Raw genomic sequence first — 9,863 nt, forward strand, 5'->3', positions numbered from 1 at the left:
GGTGGCTGCTCTTCTAGAGGATCCAAGTTTAATCCCAAGTATACACTTCTTGTTCTATCCTTCATTTTTATGGTTATATGGATATCTGCCTAGTTGTGTCTGTACGCAGTACCGACAGCACCCAGAAGAGGGCGGAAGATACCAACCATTGGAGTCACAGCACATTGTTAGCTACCTGGGTTAAGGAAATGGAACCTGGGTCCTCTGGACAGCACTCAGTGCTCTTATCTGCTGAGCCAACTCTCCAGCCCCTCTTCTTTTAATTTAAAGTTTACTTTTGTACTTGTTCATTGAAATATATTGCATCTCATACACCCTTCCTTGTCCTCCCTCCTTCCCTTCCCAAATTCTTCCTTGTCATGCATGAGTAAGTAAGCTCTTAATATATGACTACAACCGGCCCCAGTCACTGAGCCGCCGCCGGAGGACTCAGCTGCCTCCCCCTCGAGCCCTCTTGCTTCCCGAAGCTACGTCCCCCACGCCCGCCTTCTCCCGCAGCCGCCTTCCGCAGGCCATTTCCGCCGAGGAAAAGGAATCTTTTCGTATGTCCGCTATCCAGAACCTCCACTCTTTCGACCCCTTTGCTGATGCAAGTAAGGGTGATGACCTGCTTCCTGCTGGCTCTGAGGATTATATCCATATAAGAATTCAAAAGAGAAACGACAGGAAGACCCTTACAACTGATCACTGATGAGTACGATAAAAAGAAACTAGTGAAGGCGTTTAAGAAGAAATTTGCTTGCAATGGTACTGTAATTGAGCATCCAGAAGAAAATGGAGAAGTAATTCAGCCACAGGGTGACCAGCGCAAGAGCATATGCCAGCTCCTGATAGAGATTGGACTGGCTGAGGAAGATCAACTGAAGGGTCATGGGTTTTAAGTGCTCGTGGCTTAAGTGAGGATTTCCTTGCAATGAGTAGAATTTCCCTTCTGTCCCTTGTCACAAGTTTAAAAACCTCACAGCTTGTATAATGTAATCATTTGGGGTCCGCTTTTAACTTGGACTAGTGTAATTCCTTCATGCAATTAACTGAAAAGAGCCACAATACAACACACACACACACACACACACACACACACACACACACACACACACACACACACACACATACAACCTGCTGAGTCTGTTGTTGTTGTTGTGTTCATTTGTTTGTTTGTTTGTTGTTTATTGTGTGTATATGGTTTCAGGAGTGATTACATTGCATTAAGTGGCCAACTAGGGAGCGCATTCCTGCCTCAGGCAGATTCTCTGACTTGCAGATGAATTGAACTGTTAATGAACAGTGGGCGTCTAACCCCTCTAATGACCTAGGCTGTCTTGGACAGCAAATATTATAAAGATTAGAAACCTAGGGATGGAAAATACACGAGCAGTTGAGAACACTGCCGATTTTCTGAGGGCACCCAGGTTTCCTTCCCAGCACACTCAGCAGCTCACATCTATCCCTAACTCCAGCTTCAGGGAATCTGAAAAAATCTGTTCACCTCCTAGGCAGCCATAAATTCACCAAGCAGGAATGAGGCAAAGTCACATAAACAGGCAAAACTCCCATATACATGAAATACAAGTGAAATTCTATTTCTGAAGAAGGAGGAGGAAGTGGAGGCAGAGGAAGAAGAGGAGGAAGAGGACAAGAGGAGGAGTAGGAAGAAGAAAAGAGGGAAGGGGGGAAAGGAGAGAGGTACAGGAAAGGGGAGGGGGAGGAGGAGGACCTTGTACCATAAAAATTATTTTTCACGGTGAGTGTGGTTTTACATTCTTTTGATCCCAGCACTTAGGACACAGAGGCAGGAAGATCACTGTGGTTTTTGAAGAAAGCCTGTGAGTAGCCAACACACACACACACACACACACACACACACACACACAGAAAGGGAAAGAAGAACAAAACTGAATAATAGATAAAAAGAAGCATAGGAGAATGGGGAGAGTGTAAAACCTCTTCAGTCATTTCAGTTGTCTGTCACTTGTGCCCATAAAATCATTTTCAGTAATGACTATTGCCAAGCATGGTAGCACATGCTGTTAATCCCAGCATTTAGGAGGCTAAGACAATCTGATATCCAAGAGTTCAAGGTTATTTTAATCTACTTAATCAATTTCATGATAATACTAATCTCAAGAAGACTACCACATTTTTAAACAGTGATTATAATTTTTATTTTATTTTATTTTTTGGTTGAGACAATATCTCACAAAGACCCTCATCTGATTTTGATTCATTATGTATAATATATAATACATAGACTACATAATATATAATGTAAAATAATATTGACTCTTTAAGAAATTCTCATATATGCCGGGCAGTGGTGGCACACGCCTTTAATCCCAGCACTTGGGAGGCACAGGCAGGCAGATTTCTGAGTTCGAGGCCAGCCTGGTCTACAGAGTGAGTTCCGGGACAGCCAGGGCTACAAAGAGAAACCCTGTCTTGAAAAAACCAAAAAACCAAAAACCAAAAACCAAAAAAACAAAAACCAACAGCAACAACAACAAAAAAGAAATTCTCATACACATTTAATCATCTTGCCTTTGGATTATCATTGCTAGCATTCCAGTCTTCTATAAAAGAGGGAGCTGACAAATAAATAATTTAATATTGCTAACTCTGTTTAGGAGGGAGCGGAGAATGTTTTTTATGCAGTTGCTTTTTCAAGGCAGTCTACACTTGTCAATCTTGAGATTACTTCTACCCTCAGTGTCATGGTATTCATGGTACCTGCTCTAGAGCTACATTTAAAACACACCCCTTCCTGGGTTCCTCTACTTGGAAGGGGAGACTTCTGTATTCTGATCTTCCACAGAATACTTCCATATAGTTACCTTTCTGTTGCTGTGATACAACACACCATGGTCAAGGCAGTTTATAAAAGAAAGCAGTAAATAGGGCTTACAGATCCAGAAATAGAGATGGTGCTGGCTCAATAAACACAGGGTAGCAAGAAGCAGTGAGAGCCTACATTGTGAACCTCAGGTAGGAAGTAGAGAATACACTGGGCATGGCCAGAGGCATTCATAGCGAATAAGCTTAGCACCATGATACACCTCCTTCAAAAAGGCCACACCTCTAATCTCCCCGAAAGAGTTCTGCCAACTGGAAAACAATTATTCAAACATATAAGAGTATAAGAGCCATTTTCATTTAACCAACATCTTTCTTTAACTCAGATAGTGACAGCTTAAGTGGCAGTGATATGTTTTCAACATACAGTGTCACAAAATATTAACCACATGCTCTATGAATGTTCTTATTTTTGTTATATTGCATGTAATTGCCTTGTATTTAACCTGAAGAACAGAACAAAGTTTCAGCATCATATCTATACCTACCTTGTACTCCTGAAGTGTGTTCCAGTTGTAAATTCTATTTCAGACTTCTGAGTGAAACCTGAGTGTCACATCCTGTCTAACTGCTACATGTAATGGGAAAGTTATTTTTTAGGTGAAAAATTTCAAAGTGATATCTGATAATTATAGTTTTTCCAGATTTGAGATATACTTATCAACAATTGTTGCTTCATAGGTTTATTTAGAAAATAATCTGTTGGGCTGGAGAGATGGCTCAGTGGTTAAGAGCACTGACTGCTCTTCTGAAGGTCCTGAGTTCAAATCCCAGCAACCACATGGTGGCTCACAATCATCCATAATGAGACCTGATGCCCACTTCTGGTGCATCTGAAGACAGCTACAGTGTACTTGGATATAATAATAAATAAATCTTAAAAAAGAAAATAATCTGTTACCAATGAAGGCAAATGATAGAGCTTCCATTGTAGAAAGACACTTATTTTATCCTAATCTCAAGGCATCTCTCACTATATGAATTGAATTTTAACCAGGCACACTTCCAAGAGACAGTACATGCTTTGTTATGAAAAGCTACAAGAGGAAGCTATTCCAAAGAAAAGAAATTACATATTACCTCCCATTTGCCAACAACCTCTGTGACTATGTTGTGTTGTGGGGTGCGTGTATGTGTGTGTTTTAATTTGTATTGAAATCATTATTTTGTTCTTAAATGGATGAGCAATATCTTAGAAATTAGTTGCTACCTGCAGCATTGAAATGACATGTCAAGGCACTAGAGAGAATTCAACAGTTTAGAGAAATGGCTGCTCTTCTAGAGAATTCAGGTTTGATTCCAAGTACACACAGGCTTTACAACCATCTGTAATTCCAGGTCTAGAGGGTTCAATGCCCTCTTCTGACCTCTGCAAGCACCAGACATGAATGTAGTACATATGCATATATGCAGACAAAAAACCCATACACATAAAATAAATTAAGGAAAAATAGGGCACATCTGTAGTCCAGCACAACCAGCCAGTGCATTAGAAGGTGGTTATTATGTTGTGTTCAGAACATAAAGATGTTTTCCTCATAAGTCAAGCTATAGAAAGTAAGCATTGACTTGTTTGCAAAAGGTATGTGAGATTAATGTTTATACAAAGAAAGTGATCAGAGATTGTGCTAACATGTCAAGTACACTGAGGTGAGACCAAGTTCGTGGTTGTTCAGTAGTAGACACTGCCAATTGCCATTAATGTTTATGTCTCAGTGAGGGAATAAGAGAAACTTTGTTTTATGTGCTTTGTACCCATCTGTGTGAACTTTAAAAGAAAAAATGGGGGTTATTATCCTAATGGCAAAGTTCTTCATTGCATTGATAAATAAAATGAATAGCTATCACTGTCATATTCCAACCTTAAACAAACCATGTTGTCATCAAAAATAATATCCATTTGGACACCAGGAATCATTACAATGTTCTAGGACAAATGGCCTTTAAGAAAGTTTTATCTCTTATCAACTTCTTTGTAACTTCTTTAGACACTTTACAACATGCTTAAGTTTTTCCTCACTTCATTCAAATATCAGTCTTTAAATAATCATCGTGTTAGGAGAACAATAATGTCTACAGTCACATTTATATAAAGTTGTTACCTGGCCCTTATTCATCATCTTTACCGAAATATGTCAACAACTTTATATATTTTCTCATCACTTTGTGGGTGGTTCACTTTCTGTCTACCTGGCCAAACAGTTCTAGTAACTGCCACAGTCACAGGCATTAGAATGAAAAGGGCTGGAGAGATGGGTCAGAGGTTAAGAGCATTGGATGTTCTTCCTGAGATCCTGAGTTCAATTCCCAGAAACCACATGGTGGTTCACAACCATTTGTAATGAGATCTGGTGCCCTCTTCTGGTCTGCAGGCATACATACAGGCAGAATGTTATATACATAATAAATAAATAAATCTGAAGAAGAAGAAGAAGAAGAAGAAGAAGAAGAAGAAGAAGAAGAAGAAGAAGAAGAAGAAGAAGAAGAAGAAGAAGGAGGAGGAGGAAGAGGAGGAGGAGGAGGAGGAGGAGGAGGAGAAGGAGGAGGAGGAGGAGGAAGAGGAGGAGGAGGAGGAGGAGGAGGAGGAGGAGAAGTAGTACAGAAAAACAAAGGCAAACAGGTAGACACCCTTAAAGAAATACAGAAAGATACAACCAAGCAGGTAAAGGAATTGAACAAAATAGTCCAAGACCCAAAAAGTGAAATAAGAAAAATGAAGGAAATCACAAATGGAGGCAACCCTGGAGATGAAAAACCTGGTAAAGAGATCAGGAACTACAGCTGCAAGTACCACCAACAGAATACAAGAGATAGAAGATTGAATCTCAGGAGTAGAAGGTATCATAGAAGATATTGACATATCAGACAAAGAAAATACAAAGTTCAAAAGCTCCTAAACAAAATATCCAGAAAATTTTGGATGCAATGAAAAGACCAAACTTAAGAATAATAGAAATAGAAGACAGTGAAGAATCCCAGTTCAAAGGGACAGAAAACTTCTTCAACAAAAATCATAGAAGAACCCTTCTGGCCTGTGCCTCCTGCCAGGGCAGATCACCAGCTTGTCTGCTTCTCTGAAGATGCCACAGTTTTAAGGCCACCCAGGAGATCCTCTACATGCAGGGCAACCTATCGACAGATTGTCTGCTCCTCCAAAGACACCATAGTTGGAGTCCTTCCAGGAGTTCTGCTGCACACAGGGCAAGAGACCCCACAGTCTGCAGTCTGAAGGCCTCCCAGGAGAACACCTATATGCAGGATAACAGCCTGACAGCTCTTCTGAAGACTCAACAGTCTGAAGGCCTCCTAGGAGATCTGCTGCAGCCAGGGCAAAGGATCAGCACCTTGTCTGCTCCTCCAAAGACCCCACAGTCTGCAGGCATCCCAGAAAAGCTGTACAGCCAGGGCAACAGGTCACCAACATACATTCCCCTCTGAAGACCGCACAGTCTGAAGACCTCACAGGAGGTCTGCTACAGCCAGGGCCACAGGCCTTCCAGAAACCCTGAAGCAACCAAGGGACACAGGAAGCAGGCTCCAGACAAAGACACCCAGACTAGCTATTGCCAGGGATAGCCAGATGCCATGAGGTCAGAGCAAGAACATAATAGACAGAAGCCAATGGACTTTGGCATAATCAGGACCCAGTTCTTCACCACATCAAACTCTGGACATACCAACACACCTAAAAATCAGAAAGCTGACTTAAAATGCTATCTCATGAAGATAATAGAGTCCTTTAAGGAGGATATAAATAACTCACTGAAATAAATACAAGAAGACACAGGTAAACATGTAGAAGCCCTTAAAGAGGAAACAAATCCCTTAAAAGAATATAGAAAAGCACAATCAAACAGATGAATAAATTGAACACAGTGGTCCAAGACCTAAAAGTAGAAGCAGAAACAAAAAAGAAAACACAAATGGAGGCAACCCTTAAAATGGAAAACCTAGGAAAGAGGTCAAGAATTACAGATGTAAGCATCACCAACAGAATACAAGAGATAGAAGAGAGAATGTCAGGTGTAGAAGATACCTTAGAAGAGATTGACACAACTGTCAAAGAAAATTCAAAATATAGAAAACTCCTAAGCCAAATCACCCAGGAAAGCTAGGATACAATGAAAAGACCAAACCTAAGAATAATAGGAATAGAGAGAGGAAAGCAAAGATTCCCAGCTCAAAGGACCTGAAAACATCTTCAACAAAATCATAGAAGAAATGTCCCCAACCTAAAGAAAGAGATGGCCATAAATGTATAAGAAGCCTGTAGAACACCAAATAGATTGGACCAGAAGAGAAAACCCTCTTGTCAGATAATAATTAAAACAGTAAGTGCACAGAACAAAGAAAGAATATTAAAAGGTGCAATGGAAAAAGGCCAAGTAAGATATAAAGGCAGACTTATCAAATTGCACCAGACTTCTCAACAGAGACACTAAAAGTCAGAAGAGCTTGTACAGAGGTCATTCAGACCCTAAAAGGACATAAATGGCAGCCCAGGATACTATACACAGCAAAACTATTAATCAACATAGATGGAGAAACCAAGATATTCCATGTCAAAACCAAATTTAAACAATATTTATCTACCAATAGAGTCCTACAGAGGATTCTAGAAGGAAAACATCAATACAAGGAGGGTACCTACACCAAAGGAAACAAAACAAGAAATTGATCATCTCATAACAAAACCAAAAGGACAGAATAACATACACATAATGCCACCTACAACAACAAACAACAACAATCATAACAAGAACTAACAATCATTTGCCTGTTATATCTCTCAAAATCAACAGACTCAATTCTGAAATAAAAAAGACATAAGCTAACAGACTGGCTACACAAACAGTGTCCAGAATTTTGCTGCATAGAAGAAACACACCTCAATAACAAAGACAGACACTATCTCAGAGTAAAAGACTGGAAAAAAGACTTCCAAGAAAATAGTCCCAAGAAACAAGTGGGAGTAGACATCCTACTATCCAATAAAATAGACTTTTAACCAAAAGTTATCAAGTGAGATGGGGAAGGACACTTCATACTCATAAAGGAAAAATACACCAAGAGAAAGTCTTAATTCTGAACAGCTATGCCCCAAATGCAAAGGTACCCACATTCGTAGAAGAAAATTTACTAAAGCTCAAAATACACATTAAACCCTACACAGTAATAGTGGGTGACATCAACACCCCACTCTCACTAATGAACAGATCATTGAGATAGAAACTAAACAGAGACATAGTGAAACTAATAGAGGTTATTAACCAAATGGATTGAACAGGAATCTACAAAACATTTAACCTTAAAACAAAAGAATATACCGTCTTTTCAGCACCTTATCGTACTTTCTCCAAAATTGACCAGATCCTATCAGATCAACATGGCCAAAGACTGGTCTTCAATAACAACAGAAATAACAGAAAACCCACATAGCCATGGAAACTGAACAGCTCTCAACTCAATAATAACTTGGTCATAGAAGAAATAATTTTTTAAAAAGATTTCTGGAATTTAATGAAAATAATGACACAGCATACCCAAACTTATTAGATACAATGAAAGGTGATAAGAGAAAAAATTCTTAACACTAAGTGTCCTGTTAAAGATATTGGACAGATCATACACTAGCAACTTAAGAGCACACCTGAGAGCTCTAAAACAAAAAGAACCAAACACACATGAAAGGAGTAGATGGCAAGAAATAGTCAAACTCAGGGCCAAAATCAACTAAATAGCTGAAATCAACCAAATATAAACAAAGAGAACTATACAAAGAATCAACAAAACCAAAAACTGATTATTTGAAAAAAAAATCAACAAAATAGATAAACTCCCTAAACAAAACTAACTAAAGGGACCAGAGACCATATCCAAATTAACAAAATCAGAAATGAAAAGGGAGACATCACAAGAGAAACTGAGGAAATTAAAAAAATCATCAGATCCTACTATAGAAGTCTATATTTGACAAAAATGGAAAAATCTCGATAAAATGGATGACTTTCTAGATAGATACCATGTACATCAAGAGCAGGTAAACTATCAAAACAGGCCCATATCCCTTAAAGAAATAGAAGTCATTAACAACCTCCCAACTAAAAAAAGCCCAAGGCCAGATGGCTTTAGTGTAGAATTCTACTAGACATTCAAAGAAGAGTTGATACTAATAGTCTTCAAACTCTTCTATAAAATAGAAACAGAAGTAACACTAATTCATTCTATGAAGTCACAATTACTCTGATACATAAACCACATAAGGACCCAACAAAAGAAAGAGAACTTCAGACCAATTTTGCTTATGAATATTGATATAAAAATATTCAATAAAATTCTCACTAAATGAATCCTAGAACACATTAAAATAATTATTCACCACAATCAAGTAAGCTTTATCCCGGGGATGCAAGATTAGTTCAATATGTGAAAATTTATTAATGTTATCCACTATAGAAACAAACTGAGAGAAAAAAAAAATCACATGCTCATCTCATTATATGCTGAAAAAGCATTTGACAAAATATAACACCAATTCATGGTAAAGGTATTGGAGAGACCAGGAATTCAAGGCTCATGCCTAGACATAATAAAATCAATATACAGCAAACCAACAGGCAACATCATATTAAATAGAAAGATTCTTGAGGCAATCCCATTAAAATCAGGGACAAGAAAAGGATGCCCACTCTCCCTATGTCTATTTAATATAGTACGTTAAGTTCTAGCTAGAGCAATAAGACAAAAGAGATCAAGGGGATACAAATTGGCAATGAAGAAGTCAAGGTATCACTATTAACAGATGACATTATAGTAATCCTAAGTGACCTCAAAAACTCCACCAGAGAACTCCTACAGCTGACAAAACTTTGACAAGGTGCCTGGATATAAAATAAACTCAAATAAATAAGTAGCCTTCCTTTATACAAATGATAAACAGGCTGAGAAAGTAGTCAGGGAAACAATACCCTTCACAATGGCCACAAATAATATAGAATATCTTGGGGTAACTCTAA

At 38.7% G+C, this 9,863-nt stretch overlaps 1 pseudogene; it reads left to right on the forward strand.

Moving 5' to 3' along the window:
- Gm7688 (predicted gene 7688) lies at window positions 400-1,044 on the forward strand (annotated as a pseudogene).

The sequence above is a fragment of the Mus musculus genome, chromosome 8 (assembly GCF_000001635.26).
Source record: "Mus musculus strain C57BL/6J chromosome 8, GRCm38.p6 C57BL/6J".
Taxonomy (NCBI): Eukaryota; Metazoa; Chordata; class Mammalia; order Rodentia; family Muridae; genus Mus; species Mus musculus.